This window comes from Stegodyphus dumicola, chromosome X2 (genome assembly GCF_044657685.1).
Source record: "Stegodyphus dumicola isolate Sdum_Otavi_A_Nest chromosome X2, ASM4465768v1".
NCBI classification, from domain to species: domain Eukaryota; kingdom Metazoa; phylum Arthropoda; class Arachnida; order Araneae; family Eresidae; genus Stegodyphus; species Stegodyphus dumicola.
Genome location: NC_140781.1, coordinates 32,907,918 through 32,921,430, shown reverse-complemented (window position 1 = coordinate 32,921,430; position 13,513 = coordinate 32,907,918). Strand labels below are relative to the sequence as shown.

The 13,513-nt window shown below is 32.9% G+C and overlaps 1 protein-coding gene across 6 annotated transcripts in view; it reads right to left on the bottom strand.

Annotated features, from left to right (window-relative positions):
* The window catches only part of LOC118188205 (uncharacterized), an 82,669-nt gene that overhangs the window by 58,865 nt on the left and 10,291 nt on the right, over positions 1–13,513 (bottom strand). The window lies entirely within an intron of this gene.

The following is a 13,513-nucleotide window of genomic DNA, read 5'->3' as shown; positions in this document are numbered from 1 at the left end:
CTCAAGAATGAATGTTTTATTTGCAAACTAGCATATGCTAATAAGCTGTGGTAGAATAGCTCTTTTCTCTGTCATGATAAGCATGAAAAGAATTTCAGCGTTACTTGTATTGATTTTGATATATCGCTTTACTGTTTTAAGTTATTATGGCTTTTCAAAAATATCCAGAATTCAATGAAATAATTTATAGAGAATAATGAATTAGGGCATTACGTCAGATAAGATTTTGAAATTTAAGAAGACTATGCAAAGATTGGGCAACGTAACTGAAAAATTTCGTGAATATGACACACCAAATTTCAAGCCAGTATATGCATTTGGGTTAGGAGCCCCGAATGATTTCGAGTATTGAATTAGCCTCACAATATGAAAATTGAATTATCAATAGCCTCACAGTATGAAAATTGAATTATCAGCGGTACTTCAGTTCAATAATTCGGTTTTGTTATTTGTGAAAAAAAATTAATTATATAGTTTAATGGGAACGAGAGATTAAACAATTTTCTGCAGAATTTATCTACAATTTTATATCACGATTATAAAAGCGTGGAAGTCCTAAATAACGCAGTCGAATGATCGAGCTGCGTTGTAAAAAGTATAAGCCACTATCTTAACAAATTTATCAAGGGGCGTGCATATTTATGTAACAGCAAAAATGAAAGTGAAATCGTTTGTCCAGTAATGATAACCAAAAGTAATTAAATTATACTTCGTTTTTCTGTTGAGATTTTAAATCTACTTGAGTAATGCAGATTTTGCTTTATAATCTCTGGCAATTTCAAAGAAATTTTAAAATCATGGACGTGAAACAGTCTAAAAAGTAGTGCGTTTTGAAAAATTCGCCAAAAATTCTGACATTATGTTAAGATATTTCATTTAAAAGTTTTTTCTCTCTTTATATGATAGTGCAAACACTGAATTCCTGAGATTTTTAGTTTGCTCGTTAAACGAAGATACGCACGAAAAATTGTTTCAGCATTAAACGTTAAAAACCTCAAATCGTACGTTGGAAAAATCGTTTAAATCACGTCGTATTATCATCCACAAACAGTGCGTGTATCAAATTTGCAAATTTGAACTCGATAGCTTATCACGAAGTTGTTTAAAAATCGATGAGAAACTTTTAGCCATAACGACAAACACAGAGTGAGCTAAATAAGAGCTTATAAAAATGACTGGCTTCTCTTTCCGTTCAGCAGTGCTTTTGTCCCTAGGCTGTGAAATAAACTGAAGCATTTGTAATAATTTAGATTCAAGTCTATTTTTAATGTTATTCATTTTTATCAGTTTCTCGTGAAAGCCTTATCTAATAATGATATTTCATTGCTTTTCTCCCACTATACAAAGTCCACGTTTCAAATAAATAACTTTTTAAAATGAATATGCTATTACCAGCTTCCAAAATTGTAACTTGTACCCGATTTTCTCAGCTACATATGATGCGGCAAATGCTCCTTTCCTCTAAACTATGAGTTCCCAAAGTTTTTTTCAGCCTCCCTACAGACAAAAATGAAACTTCCTACTCCTCCCTTCCCCAATAATAATAATAATACTTGCCTATAAGGATAGTAAGAACAAAAAACATAATTTATAAAGGTTTTATTATAGAAATATTCTGTTTTAGATTCATATGGTAAGAAAAAACAAACAAAAAATGAGACGGATGTGCTTGAATATTTTCGTAAAGATAATCAGTTGTTGGTTGAATAGAAGAAGGAGAGCGATGTAAATGACTAGCAACACTGAGTTGGCTTCTGCACTTCCGTTTTATTGCTACAACTGCTGAAAATGCTCTTTCGTACGAATAAGTACTTGAAAACGGTGAGTGTAGTTGCAGTGCTTGCTTTGCTATGCTGAGATAAACTTTCAACTATTTTACCCAAAATCATGACTTATCAATCTCCTCAAAGGCATATTTGGCTGTATAATCATTTTTAGTTTCTAAAGCTTACTTTTATAGTATTTCTGGTAGCACATCTATGTCAATGTGAAAAGAATTTCAGGGTTATATGTATTGATTTTGATATATCGGTTTACTGTGGATCAATTGCCAATCTATAAATATTATTATCACACGAGCTAATCTATAAACATTATTATCTATGAAAGGGAAGTAACATTTGAAATCATCAGTGAGGTGTTATAAATGATCTGATATTTTATTCTTAGTTTCAGTATCCTTAAAAGCCTCCTTAAAGCGCGCTTCTTTCAGAGTTCTAAATAATCTGGGAAAGCAGTAATAATTGCACGATCCCAAGTTGAAAATTATGAGTATATACTGCGACGGAATCTTGATGATAAATTATATTCGTATCCTAACCTTGTAATTTCAAGTTCAATGAGTTCAACGAATCGAAAATATCTGATAGATAAGCTAATTAAACTTGACTACTTGGTTTTTGGAATTCCACATGCAATTCAATTTCATTTTGAATTTCCAAAAGCTGAATCACTTCAGCTCAAAATTCAGATAATCTTGTTAACGTATTTCCTTTTATGAACCAGCTTACTTCCGTATAAAATAACATTGTTTCACGTTCTGTCCCCAAATCTTCAAAAAGAATCTCAAAACATTGAGTATTTATAGCCCTCTTTTTAATATGATTCACAATTTTGATGCATAATTTTAAGAACTAATTGAATTTGTTTGGAAGTATCTTAGCTGACAAGGCTTGACGGTATATAACACAGTGAAAGGCAGCAACATCGGGATTTTATTCTCTGGCCATCTGTATGAATCCTGAGTGAGATCCAAGCATTGACGCTGTGCCGCCTGTGCATACGCCTATCAGCGTTTGCCATGATAGTTCACATTTGCAAAATAATTCAGAAATTACTATCATTATATGAATTGCTTTTGAAGCAGCCGTTAACTCTGCAGAAAACATCATCTGATCTTTTATTGTCTCATTTTGTATGTGTTGAATGAAAACTAGCAGTTGGCAACATTTCGCAACATCCGTACTCTCGTCCAGCTGTATTGAGAAAAAATTTGATACTTTCAAGGCCTGCACTAACTGATTTTTCATGTCTTCGGCCGTATCAATAATACGACGTTTCACAAGTTTTGTCAGAAAGCGGTGCTTGTGAAAGTTTTTGTTTACTTTCTAGTCGAAGAACAGTATCAGCTGCTTTCAACCGACAAAGTTTGACGAGTTTTTCTCCAATAATATGACTTTTCTTGGCCTTTGAGATGAATAGCTATAACTCATACGAAGCTTCGAGTGCATTTTCAAAAGACTGAGCAAAGGATGTAGTATTATCCAATTTCAGACGTTTCAAATTTGCACATTTTGAGGCAAAAAAACTCCGGCATCTCTTATAACGCGTTATATTTTGTTGACAAATGTCGCTCGAAACGAGGTCTCAAGGCATCATTGCTGAATATTTTATAACAAATAATATATTGCGATTGGTCGACACCATTTTTTTCATAGCCGTGCCGTATTTAATATAATTAAAACCGTACTTAATTTAATCATTATATTAGCGTTTTTTCGCCGAACTCGTGACAAAGTTTAAAAAAAAAAAACCATTAAGTCGACTCGTCATAAACATGTGACTATTGAAGCATTAGAATCACCAGAAATTTGTAATGCTTTAATAGAAATTCCTAGCCAAGAACTGAATGAACAGATCCAATCTTTAAATATTAAATTATCTGATTATGAAGATGGTCAAAGTAATCATCATAAAATTGACATTCTAATTGGATCAGACTATTTTTGGGAAATAGTTTCTGGTAAAACAAAACGTTTAAGTTCATCGGTAATGTTAATAGATACCCTGATGGGATGGTCAATTCAAGGTCCAGTTACACATTCGTTTTTAAACGTAAAACCATCATCCATTGGAGTTTTAAACGCTGTTCTTATGAAGGATTTGGATGAGGATCAGTTAACGTCATCTCAGTTAAAAGCGTTTTGGGAATTAGAATCGCTAGGTATCCATAATGACTTAAAAGTGTCCACTTCTGATGAAGAAGTTCTTCGAAGTTTCGAATCAAGTTTGACTTTTAAAGAAGGCCGTTATGAAGTACAACTTCCTTGGGAACATAACTGTGATAATTTGGAAAATAATTACGATAATGCTAAGAAAAGACTTGTTTCGTTGGTTCGAAGATTTTATAAGGATCCATTCTTGTATGCTGACTATAAGTCTGCGGTAGAAGAACACTGTAAGTTGGGAATTGTAGAATCAGTAATTGAACAAAATGATACAGGTCAGAATCCGATATATTATTTACCACACCACCCTGTAATTCGAAAGGAAAAGAATACAACGAAATTGAGGATTGTTTTTGATGTTTCATCGCATCCTCCTCATGCTCCTTTGCTAAACGAATTGTTACATCCTGGACCAAAGTTAAACCCATATCTCTTAAAACTTATACTTAAATTTCGAATTAAGCGAATTGTATTTATTGCTGATATTGAGAAGGCATTTCTGCAAATTAGTTTAGTAGAGACTGATCGTGATGTTGTACGATTCTGTGGATAGATGATTTGCCAGATAATGTATCTGATATCGAACCAAAAATTCTACGAATGACTAGATGCCTGTTTGTATTACTTCCAGTCCGTTTCTTTTAGCTGCTGTAATTAAATTCCACTTGAAGCAGTATTCCACTATGTATCCAGATACTTATTTGATGTTAAATGAATCGATGCACGTTGACGATTTTTTATCAGGAGCTCCGAATGAAGAAGAAGTTTTCAGAAGGTCTAAAGAAGCAGACTACATAATCAAAGGAGCGGGAATGAAACTTCGAAATTGGAAAAGTAATTCTGTAGAGCTTGAAAACCTGTGGTCTGATTATGGATTTGAAACTTGTACACCAGACGATACATATACTTCATGAAAGGTATTGGGAATGTTATGGGATACTCAAAAGGACGCTTTTGAATTTGACGTCAAAAACCTATTAAATTTTGTTTGGAATTCTGATGATACTAAACGTACAATAATAAGAACTGCGGGAAGACTATTTGACCCAGTGGGTTTTCTTTCTCTCTTTACTGTCAGGCTCAAAATAATTTTCCAAGGCTTATGGGAACGAGGAATTCATTGGGATGAAGAATTACCTCAGGAATTAAAGGAAACCTGGAAGAACTGGTGCTCTGAAATAGAACTTCTGAAGTAATTTTCAGTTCCAAGGAAATACTTTCCGACTAATGTGGAAATAATTGGAGATACACTGCAGTTACACATATTTTGCGATGCTAGCCCTAGAGCTTATGGTGCAGTAGCGTATCTCAGATTTCAAGAAGGAGAGAACATCCGCACTAGTTTTGTGATGGCTAAAATCAGAGTTTCTCCTCTAAAGAAACTGACACTACCGAGATTAGAATTAATGAGTGCAGTGATTGCAGCCAGAATTGCGATTACCTGAAAGATGTATTCAAAGTGAGCAATATTTTACTTTGGTCAGACTCTTCCATTACATTGCATTGGATAAAAGGAACGGTGAAGGATTGGAAACCATTTGTATCCAATAGGGTAGCTGAAATAAAGAACTATACCGATCCTCAAAACTAGAATCATTGTAAGGGTACGGACAAGCCAGCCGATATACTTAAAAAAAGAAAAAATGTTTCAAATTTAGTGAAAGACGTTAAATGGTGGCAAGATCCTCCATGGTTAATGTTACCAGATTGTTCATGGCCTCGAAGCAATTTGAGTGAAGTTAATTCTGAAGACTTGAAAATTGAATAGAAAACTACAGTGTAACTAAAACTACATGTAATGTAAGAAAATTACATGTAATGTCACACCGACATCAGAACCAGTTCTCGATATAGAAAAATATAGCAAATCGCCAAGAATGTATCGAATTACAGCTTGGATAAAACGCTTTATATATAATGCGAGAAAATTTGGTGAGAAGAAAGAAGGTCCCATAGCAGCTTTAGAACTGTCAGAAGCAGAAATTTATTGGGGGAAAACTATCCAATCAAAGTATTTTGAAGAAGAAAGAAATCAACTGCTTAATGATCATCCAATAGCAAAGGTATCGAAACTTATTGAGTTCGATCCAGAATTAGATGAAAACAAACTGATATGCATAAAGGGAAGACTACAATTTTCAAAATGTGAAATGAAAGAAAAACACCCATGGTTAATTCCTAGAGGGAGCAAGTATGCAGAACGCTTAATTATGGGATTAGTGGATTATTCAGTTATGGCAAAGCACACGGCGGGCTATCTGCCTAAAGGGAGGGATGCCTTCGTGGAGGACGTTCTAAGGGGAACTGGCTCGCATACACATGGGGAAAACCACGAAAATACCCATGCAGCCAGCCCGTTCGCGGGATTCGAACCTCGGACCGAATGTACGTGTGCAGTTATAAGAGCCATTTATTTAGAACTAGTTCCTAATTTAAGTACAGAAACGTTCTTACTTGAAATTTCGAAGATTCATTTCACGACGCGGAATATGTTCTACTATCTACTCCGATAATGCGAAAACTTTCCAAAGAGCTAATATAGAACTGAAGGAAATACGGAAGAAAATTAACCGCCAAGAAATTAGAGGATTTTTCGGGAAAACTGGAATTCACTGGAAATTCATCGTTCAAAAGGGAGCCTGGTGGAGCGGCTTTTATAAACGTCTAGTGAGAAATGGGAAAACAAGCCTCAAGAAAATAATTGGGAAGTCATCTCTTTCAACCGAAGAACTCAGAACTGTCTTAACAGAAATAGAAGCTGTGATAAATCCAAGATCGATTACCTATGGGTGCAGTAATTCACAGGAATTATCTCCTTTAAGTCCTTCGCATTTTCTTGTAGGAAAACGTTTGATTTCTTTACCACCGGTAAAATATGATGGAAATGTTAATGCAGATAGAAATGATATGATAAAGCGATACAACTATCGACAAAATTTGTTAGATATTTACTGGAAAAGATGAAAAAGCGAATATTTGCTAAACTTAAAATCTGCAAACTGTATAACACCAACAAAGGTCAAAGGAGACTTTAAGGTGAATGATGTAGTCTTGATTGGAGACAACAAGTTGCCTAGAAATATGTGGAATTTAGGCAAAATTGTGGAAACGTATATTGGGTGCGACGGTAAGATACGCTCGTACAGTGTAAAACTTAAATCTGGTGTAGTGAAACGACCAATACAACATTTGAATCCATTGGAACTTTCAGAATAGACTATATATGCTGATAAAATAAGACAATTTGAACTTTAATATTTCATTTAGAATTCTAGTATATTATTCTCATTATTATTAGTATCATTAGTTATTGTTTTGTTATCTATTATTGTAGTATTTTCATTATGTTGTTCTTTATATTAATTGTAGTATTGATAATTAATTATTATTGTAATTGATAAGTAAATATTGTATAATATTGATTACTTAGATTTAATTGATGAACTTACAGTTCATGGGGGGCAGGATGTTATAAATTGATAGTTTGTGCCGTTAGGTGGCGCTCCGAACGTCTTGTCTCTGTTGATATCCTATGACTTAATTTTAGTTTGATGGAAGAACGAAGATGTTAAGCCTAATAATGATGAAGGCGTTTGCCTAATAATAATGCTTGTAAACCAGTGTGTTATATTGTAAATAAAATGTGTGTGTATTAATAACGAAGCGGATTATCACTTACCTCTGGACTCTGATGGTAATGATGATGGTAACTGGAATTAGTTACTACAGTCTTTACGATTCTAGCAGTTAACGCTTAAAGTAGTGGGGAATAATACATGCATAATAAAACAATATCTATACTTTATTACTTCCAAACATATCTATTCTCTGTGTGTAACATAATATATTGAAAATCGCCCAGCAGTTTCTTCTACCGGACATATCGAAAATTCTAGTAGTGGCCCCGGAAATCTTTAAATTATTTCCAAAAACGGCCTTTAAAGTTTCAAACTAGAAATATAATATTTAACAATAGTGCAATTCAATATACTTATTAAAATATTTTTGTATTTTTCAGTGGCATCTAGATCATTAGTAAACTAACTGCCATTCGAAAAATGTTTTCATTGTTATTCATAAATATCTCTATTGTAGCTAATTTTTATTTAAAAAATAGCCTTAACATATACATAAAGGATAGAAAGGCATTTAAAAAAAAGCAACTGATTTATCTAAATGAAAAAAAAACTGCTTTTTCTTATAATACAAAAATAATGTTGAAAATATGACTTGAAACGTAGAAGTTTACTTATCAGACATTCTGCTAATGCATTATTCTAAGTCGGCATATGGCAAAGCTGTTATACTTGCACAGGAGTTACAGAATGCCCTGCTGAAACAATTCGCCGTTAGTTTTCCTGTAAAGTAATGGGCAAGATCATCACTAACACGTTACAATAAATTTTGATAGTTTGCCTCATGAGACAACATTTGGCAACCGCTATTACTCGTTCACGTATTAATGATTTGAATAAGGTAACAGTTTAATCCCAATGATGTATTTAAGAAGAGAACATTGATTTTTCACACTGAATAATCTATATTCAAGAAAACGATTTTATATTGCTACAGTTTCTTCAGGAATGTCGAGATATTAATCAAATATAATATTCTGTGTGAAAAGCATATTAAGATTGATTGAAACAATTAGATCGTTACCACTTCACTTGCATTTCGTTTTTTTTTTCATGTAAATTGAAGTTTCGTATAATAATCCCACCTTTTTTATTTGACTAATTATATGCGATTTTCTGATTTGCCTGCTAAGTACTTGCTGACCTGAAAGTACTTGCTAACCCTCGCCAAAAGAGTTAAAAAACCGCAGGAAGGGCTATAACATCGTCCCTTATTTTAAAAAAGTACAAATCCCAATTTGAGAAAACGTTTTGAACGTTTAATTAGTAGAAGAAAGATGGAGAACTTGAAGCAAAGTTAGGTTTAAGCGAATACTCCTAACCATGTAAACTCTCTCATAATACACTTTTATCGCTTTCACGATATACATCCTCTTGTTGGTCTATTTTTGAAAGACTTGGCAGTTTTATTTTGCTTTAAATTTATCATAAAAAGGAATTATCCTCAGTAGTTCAAAAGATACAATTTCCAAGTACATCATATCGTTGCACGGCCGCACTACAATGTCGCACATTCTTTGTTTTACAGAAAAAGGCTTGAAGGTTTTCTCCTGTGGAGCTTAAAAGACATAACTCGGAATTTAAAATTAAGTCTAAAAGTCAGTTCTCGAAAAATTCTTTTTGTAAGGAAATAAATCATTTAAGCGTCTGCAATACGCCAAGATGTGTGCAGTACATAAAATGAAAAATGAAAATGAAACTTTTTTTTCACTTTCGAATTTATTCAGAATTGTTACACTAAAGCAGCCACATTTTGCATCGACGATGGGGCTCTCGGACAACTGGGATTTTAGCATGTCGGCTGTTGAGCCCTGCCGTTGTTTACCTTCTTTCCAGTTTTGATGGAAGATCGCCGAGGTACGGATCCGAGAATCTTTTAGCCCTCTTTTCCTGCAACATTCTCTCGACAAGGCTTTCCGATCGACAGTATTTATGTTCCTCCACATCACAAAAGAACTATATGCTAATAAATTTGTGTACTTTCTCCGGTAATCGAACACCCATGCCTAACCCTATGGCCACCGTCTTCTACTACCATGCCGCCAGATGTTTTATTAATGTGTATTCGGTTTATATCTCCAGTAAGACAAAATTTTCACTGGGACTAGAAATGTAGTAAAGACACTCGCGAAACTTTAGGTAGGTGTCTGTCTGAATTAATTCCCATTTCTCCCATTCAGTTACACGCCCTTGAAATGCCTGTGATAATCCAATTCGAATTTATCAAATTCAAATTCAAACTGATAATCAGATTCATTTTTCATTTCCGACTAGATCCTTATGGTACTGGTTGGTTTTCGCCCATATTGTGATTTTTTTCTCATTAGAATATTTGGTTCCATACCATTATTCTATATTTAGTTCTATACGGTTGCTTTTAATTAACGACCTATCGTCGTTTTTTAACGACTTATCGTCTTAGATACATGTTTAAAATAAAAGTTATATATTAACAAGTCAACCTGACGAATACACAGACACTAAAAGCTTACTAGAAACAGAACTCCGCTACTTAACGATATATGAGAACTCACTTTCAAATTAAAATGCAAATTATAAATTAGCACTTTCCACTAAATCTTGGCACTAAACAAAAGCGGTTAGTCGAAGCTGAAATAGATAAGTTAAATTCAACAAGCAGAGAAGCTAAGCAAAGTGACTGTTAGCTTATGCCACCACGCTCTCTATATTTAAACTCCAGACCTCTACGCTTGTTTATACTTATTTGAATTATAGTCAAAGCTGACGAAAACAGAGGTCAATGCAAGTAAAACCGAAATAATAAGGTAACTTACATCGATTAACACAAAAACCTTACAGTTCTTACAGAGATACAATTTAGTCTAACGTGCTAAAGTATATTTGGGTCAACAGTCAGAAATTAAGAAATGTTACATTAGATGGACCACTTTAATTTACAAGTCTAGCTTAAAATTAGCCTACATTTAAATTAAAGTGCTAATACTCAATAAAGATTTAATGCAAATTAAAAATCTTATCCGTATTAAAACTGTTCTAACGGCAGATTTTTTAAACCGCCTTATCAATATGTCACGCACTGATTGCACTGCCAAGTCTTTCAAAAATAGACCAGCAAGAGGATGCATATCGTGAAAGCGATAAAAGTGTATTATGGGAGAGTTTACACGGTTAGGAGTATTCGATTAAACCTAACTTTGCTTCAAGTTCTCCATCTTTCTTCTACTAATTAAACATTCGAAACGTTTTCTCAAATATTTGACTAATTGGTATCTGCTGGGCAGGGTTGATTTGAAGCATTTGGATTAAGGGAAAGAAATATCTGAAACAAACTAATTAGATAAATCAAAATTTTAAAAGTTCTCCGAGTTATAAGCTTCAATGTGCATGAAAAGTAAATCATTCGGAGTAAAAGTCAATGTCTTTATTTTAAGAGAACATTTTAAATTAATGTTATGAAATCGGTTAATGTTTTATTACTAAATATTTTTGCTCCGAATATAAAACTTTAAAAAAAATTCTTATCAGATAATTCGAATTGCATTCATTTCTGCTTTCATACGGACAACTTTAAACGACATATTTTGATCAAATGTTGCCTATTCAAATATCTCCTTTCGAATTTAATTGTACTTCTTAAAATACCTTTTTAAGGGAAAAAGATCTAACTATTGCTTTTCCTAAAAGTGTTGCATTATCCTCTACTTATAACAAAAATACTTCTTTTATGATCACGTTTCTCTTTGAACTAATTATACCTTTGAAAATTAAGTAGAGACACGTATTTTATGCGTTAACATTTCCCAAATATATATATAAACAAATTTAAATTTAAATTTTAACAAACACGTATAAAAGTAAAAAAGCAAATTTAAAGCCAAAATTAAAAACAAAATTAAAAAAGCAAAATTTGTATTTAATTTAAATTTATTTAATTAAATTCAATTTATTCTTATATATATATATATATAATGTTGTATGATCTTAAATTCACTTAGTTCGAAAACATGTTTTTCTAATATTTGTAGCTTCAATAGCTACAAAGTAAGATAATAATAATTTATTTACTAAAGAAATATTGATTATATACATGTAAAGTAAAAACTATGAAATCTAACTTTAATACTAACTTTAATTTTGCAATAGCTCCTTTATTCTTCATTTTAATTTGGGTATTTTAAGAGAGAAAGGATCCTTTCTCTTTTAAAACTAATAACTACTTATAATATATCAATTTAAATTGCGTCATTTCAAAATTAATCCGCATTGAAATTAATTAAGACCTTACGTAACGCAGCAATGTATTAAAGATTTCAATCGAGAACCAGAAATTTTTATTCTCTCTCACTATCTTCTGAATGCGTTCCGTTACTTGCTGCTGCCGTTGTCTTTAAAAAGTATTTTTTACGAGTCTACCGGAACCGATGTAAAAATTCTTTAAGAACAAGGCGCAGTGAAGCCCCCCTTTTTTTATCTGTGTTGGATTAATGAAAAAAATGTGTCAACTATAAATTTGAAAGGAAATAATTAAATTCAGCTTGATTGCTTCTTTATGTATGCGCGATGATTTGGAATTGTCAAGCGCATCAGATATTGAATCATGAAGTATAACTGCCGACATAACTGATCTAATAAAAAGCAGTCGTAACAGATTTAAATAATATTTCTTTTATTTAAGTCTTTTGCGGCCAAAAATAATTTGACACACTATTTGTGCTGACTGCAGAACGTAACATTTTCTTTTTTGATACTGTTGTGATAAGAAGAGAGCAGCAAGTAGCAGTCTAGCTTGGACGAGGTGCAGAAGCAAAAAGCGATGAGTTCGGTAAACAAAAATCTTAATTCAGCGGGAGTTAGTTTCGGTTTCAATACCATTTGATTTGTTAATTAATAAAGCTCTAAAATTATTATTGGTTTTATTTCCATGTACGTCACCAGCGTTATGTAAATCTCATATTACATTGATTAATCTAGAAATGAAGCAGTCCAGTAAAAGGTATTGTAAGCGAGTATTTCTTTCAGAATATAGAAGGGAAATACCCAAATTAAAGGGAAGAATTAAGGGGCTATTGCTAATTTCAGTTATAATTTTGATATACGTATTGCTTATCTATAAATGTAAGATATTTATTTTCATTTTACATTTCATTTGTACTGTAATGATGGGTAGTAATAATGTTAAAATCAAACGTGAACTTTTCCGATGCCAGTAAGTTAAAACTTATAGAGCCTGTGTGTTCTTTTTGGGAACATACAAAGTAGACTCTACGTAGAAGACGAAGTAGCGAATACTCGCTATGTCTTAAAGAGCAAATAGTGCAGAAGAAGCCTTAGTAACCTTTTTATAACTAAAATAAACAGATGCACACACTTGGTGCTCACAATTCGCCACCAATTGTGGCTAACTAAATTTAACAGAAAATAAAAATGTAACAAATCACTAATAAATTTGAATGGCTAATGGGTGGCTCTTTAGTTATCTAACCGCTAAATCGGCTGCACACAGCAAGGCCGAGCCTAGAAATATCAGTATAAACTGAAAGGTGTCTAACACCGACTAGAGAGCTAAATTCACGCACACAGCATAAAATTCACGCACACAGCATAAACAGCATAAACTAACTCCGCTACTCTTCTTTCGAGCTCTTGAAAGGCAGCTTAAACACTGCTTCTGGAACACGTTTAGATTTGCATACTACGTCATTTAAAATTTTCATTTCGGCAGGAAACTGAAATCAGAAGGGAAAGGAAAGTAAAGATAAAAGTAAGAATTGGTTATAATAAAAAATAAGGTCTTTACAAACTAATCAAGAACATAAATTTTGACACGTTAGGCTCAACTCTGGCAGACACTGAATCGTAATATTTTAATATTCTCGATAATTAATAGTTCTTGATGAATTCTGACATTTTGCACTCTAAATAGAATTTAAGAATTAACAATGAAGAATC